The sequence below is a fragment of the Galeopterus variegatus genome, unplaced genomic scaffold (genome assembly GCF_000696425.1).
Source record: "Galeopterus variegatus unplaced genomic scaffold, G_variegatus-3.0.2 Scaffold1196, whole genome shotgun sequence".
Classification (NCBI taxonomy): Eukaryota; Metazoa; Chordata; class Mammalia; order Dermoptera; family Cynocephalidae; genus Galeopterus; species Galeopterus variegatus.
Window position 1 is genome coordinate 41,654 of NW_007727307.1, and position 4,839 is coordinate 46,492.

The window sequence follows — 4,839 nt, forward strand, 5'->3', positions numbered from 1 at the left end:
GCTGATTTTTTTCTCTAACCCAAATATATTTAGCAGTGTTTTGCGGTCCTTGACACTGAGAGTGTAATTCAGAGTGAACTTAGAGCAGTTTTGTCTCATTCATTTTGCATGAGCTGCTCCATTTTTTTTTTATTATTAATCTTAAGGCAATTTGAAAATAGTTTTTCAATAATTTTGCTTTTATGTTAAAACAATTTATAGTAGTTTTCAAGGAGATATTTATAAATGTTCTCTTCTTCTTCTTCTTCTTCTTTTTCTTTTTTTTTTTTTTTGGCTTTTATCCCTGTTCTCTTAAATTAGCGTAACTTGAGTTTGAGCACGGACTACATTTCTGCTGAGTTAATACCTTCAATTTAGATCAACTTAGTCCCCGGACAGTCTTTTTCTCATTTTTTTGTGTAATTTTTAAAAAATACACTGATTTTTAGGATTCCAGGGGTTTCAAATTGCACAAATTTAAAAATCAATGCATGTCTGATAGCCACTGGTTATGAACCCTTCCCAAGTGCTGAATTTTAAGTGCTCTGTGTGTGTGTGTGTGTGTGTGTGTGTGCGCGCGCTAAGTTGCCTATATCCTGACAAGCAGAATACATGCATAATTCCATTAATTTTAAAAAATTCTGTATAGACATCATGAAATGGCCAAATAAAATGCATTGCTGGACTATAAAACTCTAGTGGTTTATCAGTTCTTAGCTCTTACAGAGTGTCCCATTACCATGAGGATTTTAAAAGTCCTGAAAGACACAGTCCACCTAAAATCACAACACAGATGAATTTAGAGAAAATTATTTTAAGCGAAATAAAACGGGCACAGAAAGAGAAATACCGCATGTCCTCCATATAAGTGGAAGTTAAAAAAAAAACAAATAAAAAAGAAAGAAAGAAAGATACAACAATCACAATAAAACATTGAACTTTCAAAAGGAGAGAACAGAACTGAGGTTGCCAGAGGCAGGAAAAGGAGTGGGGGAGGGGGATAAGGGAGGAATTGGTAAAGGGCTATGAAAAATGATTACACTGTGTAATGTTGAATATGCTAATTATCCTGATTTGAGCAGCACATGTAGCACACAGGTAATGATATTCAACTCTATACCCCCACAGATATGTACAATCAATTTTGTTTCAATATTTTTCTAAAAAGATTCATAATTGGATGAAGAGACCCTTATTTGTTTAGATGCTCTTTGTCTTTGGGAATCTTCCCTGTTTCTTTCTTTCTTCTTTCCTTGCTTTACCTTTCTTCCTTCCTCTTCTTCCACCCTTCCTTCTTTCCTTTCCATCTTTCTTTCTCAAAAAGTACATGTGTAGTTCTAGATGGACTATTTACTGGCTCGTCTTTTGGAAGTGCCTTGGGATGTCATTATTTATTCTGTTCTAATGGCCAGTTCACAGATTCAAAATTTTATAAATTGAGTCACAGACAAATTTAAGCAGTCAGTTCACTACATAGAACAAATATACTGGCACAAGCACATAAATACACACACACAGAGAAATGTTAGACTGGACTTTCAAACATTGTTTCTAAGATAATTATAACCAAACTGAAGAATTTTACAATCTCTAATATAATCAGTCTAACACTAAAGTTAATTTACTAAATCTTTCTGAAATGTCCGTTATCTGTCACATTTTGGTCCTACAAATGGTAACCACAGTTGATTTATTACACTGCATACTGGAAAAGGACGTTCCACATTATTGCCCTTAGAAGCATGAAAAATGCTATTCCTGGTTTATCATCTCAATGGTTTTGTCATTTTGCTACATTAAAGACATACATTTATTTCATAACATTGATACTTTTTTTGGAGTATTGGAGCTGTGTTCATCAACAGGGTATATCATGTTCTTGAGGAACCAATTATCATAGTACCTACTACAAAGCCACACATAAAGCAGTAGAGGATTTCTCCTCCTTTGACCAGTGGTCAGAATTCCACAAAATTCTATAGGTATGTTAGAGCCAGGCCTTTACAATTTCTTTTTAAGAATAAGAATCACATTAAATTATATTATTGCATAACTTAATTTAATGCTGAAGTCTTAGGCAATGGCTATCATTTATCTTCAACCCATAAAGAAAATTTTAGTGGCTATGCCATGAACTTTCTGATCTCGAATTTTCAAAAAAAAAAAAAAATAAGTGACTCAAATAGAGGTTAAAGGATTTGTTCAGCTGATGCCCAACAGAGAGCACCTGAAGAGGGGTGTGGCTTCCTGACTGCTGCAGAGTCAGGGTTTTGCTAGAATAGGAGACACTTGAGGGGCTGCCCTTGTAGCTTTGATTCAGGCAGCAATGTTTGACTATCAACTAAAGTCCAGGTTGGGAGTTGCTCCTATTTTTTTGTGCCCTTGGCTTGGGGTCACAATAACAATCAGAACGGTATTTTCCCAGGATGATTTTTGCAAGCTAGTCAAGTTTCCTGAGGCAGGGGAGAGAGAGAGAAAGGAAAACAAAGGGTGAGGGGGTGGAGTAGCACAGCTGGAAGGCAAGAGGGGAAAAGGAGATGCTGTACTGTGTTTGTTTTAGTCTTTTTACATCTTATATTTTTGTCCTCTTCTACAAGTGCTGATGTTCAAAGATATTCCTGACATACCTCCTCATGATATTTAAATCATGTGTTTAACTGGGATATTTTATTGATGGGGGCTTCTAAATGGATAAGAAGGGCGTAGCCAGTGCTGACACCACCTGAGAATTTGAAACTATTCACACAAATTGTTAGTTGGAGCTACCTGGCCAATGCTACTTCAGTGTTACTAATGCTAGGAAAACCTGTCACAGATTTTGATTTACGAGCAAGCCTTTGCCCTTTATAAAAACTGCATTGGCAGAAGGAAAGAGAGGAATACTCAGAGGGAGGTGGGGAACGTTTTTTCTTCACAATAGGAGGGCAATTTATGAAAGCTTCCGAGAATTGATTTTTGATTCACCAGGGAGTAGAGTATCATGATCCTTAGCTAAGGAAGAGGAGACTTCATGAGTCTCAGATAGAGGAGATGAGCAGGGGAGGGTACCTTGGGTAATGAACTTACAAGTGAACCCACTTCAAAGAGTCTATTTAAAAGGAGTATTGACACTACATAATTAAAATGGGTCATTGTATTTATTCTGAAAACATTAAGAATGTATAATTTACGGCTCCATTTTGTCTTTAAATAATGGCAAGGAGCACTCTCTTTTTAATGAAGGGAATGATGTGTCATCTTACTTGTAAAACATACCACCATTTCATATACATATATTTTGTATTTTGCTGTTGATTCTTTTGTTTTTATTGATTATACGTATTCATGGGCTGTTGATTCTTAAACAAAATGTGAGCTTCAAGAATCAGGGGTTTTGTCTATTTTGTTTACTCTTATATTCTCAGTACACATTGTAGGCACTCAATAAATATTGAATTAATGAATATTAATAATGATATCTTGGTCATACCACATGTATCACATCCAAGAGTTATTTTAATGAAAGCAAACTCATACGCAGACCCTTTCTTTTCTATGAAAAATATGTGGGTAACTCAGATAAGAATCCAAATTTTATTTTCAGGATGAATCACTTCAGGAGGAAAACATACTGATTGTGTTGGGACTTCAGAGCGTCTCAGAGTGTTTTATGTATTCTCAATGTACATCAGAAACCTCCTGCAAAATCAGAGCCCTGCATCATGTCTTGGTAATACCAAGATTCTAAGTTAGTATCTACTTCAAACAAGGGTCCTCATATTGCCTCAATGGGATTAAAGTAATCTGGGAAAAAGGAACTATAGTTGTGTTGTTATCATATTTCATCACCTTCAAGCCAACATATTGAGGCAAAAAAAAAAAAAAGTACATATTTTACAAAATGACCTACAGCAGATATCTGTATGAAAATTGCTATTAAAGAGACGGTAATTAGACAGGCTATTAGGCTATGCTGCAGAAACAAATAGATCCTAAAATAGCAGTGGCGTACATATTTTACAAAATGACCTACAGCAGATATCTGTATGAAAATTGCTATTAAAGAGATGGTAATTAGACAGGCTATTAGGCTATGCTGCAGAAACAAATAGATCCTAAAATAGCAGTGGCTTAACAATGTACAACAAGGTGTATTTGTCTCTCAAAATCATATGTGGGTTAGGTAACAACCCACATTAAATATCTACCTGGTAACTCAAGAGTTCAGATGCCCTCCATATTTTGATGCCACCGTCATAGGACATCAAGAGTTACTGTGGCAAGGGAAGACAGAATGTGGAAAACTCTTTAATATCATGTGCATTAGACCAGAAGTGACCCACTTCACTTCTCACAGGTGATTGTTTAGAACTAGTCCATGGCCCCAACTTGATACATGGAAGTATACAGAATATTTGGGATACTCTGTGATCTGTACCATATTGGGTTTCTTATAATTGCAAACACTACACTGTATTTAATAAAAGGAGTCATCTCCAATATGTTATTTATGTGGAAAGGTTTGGAGATTTTTCTCAGTCATTTGAAGTCAGACTTATTAAACACATAAAAGTCTCAAAATAGGGCCAGCCCGGTGGCGCACTGCTATAGTGCGCCGCTTGGGAAGCGTGGCGGCACTCCCACCGAGGGTTCGGATCCCACATACAGACCGGTTCCCGCTCACTGGCTGAGCGAGGCGCGGGAGCAACACCGAGGGTTGCGATCCCGTTGCCGGTCCCGGTACGGTACGGGGGCGACACTGAGGGTTGCGATCCGTTGCCGGACACGAAAAAAGACAAAAAGGAAAAAAAAAAAAAAAAAGTCTCAAAATACATTTGGAAGGCCATTGTTTCTACCTAATCTTTTGTCATTCAAACAACA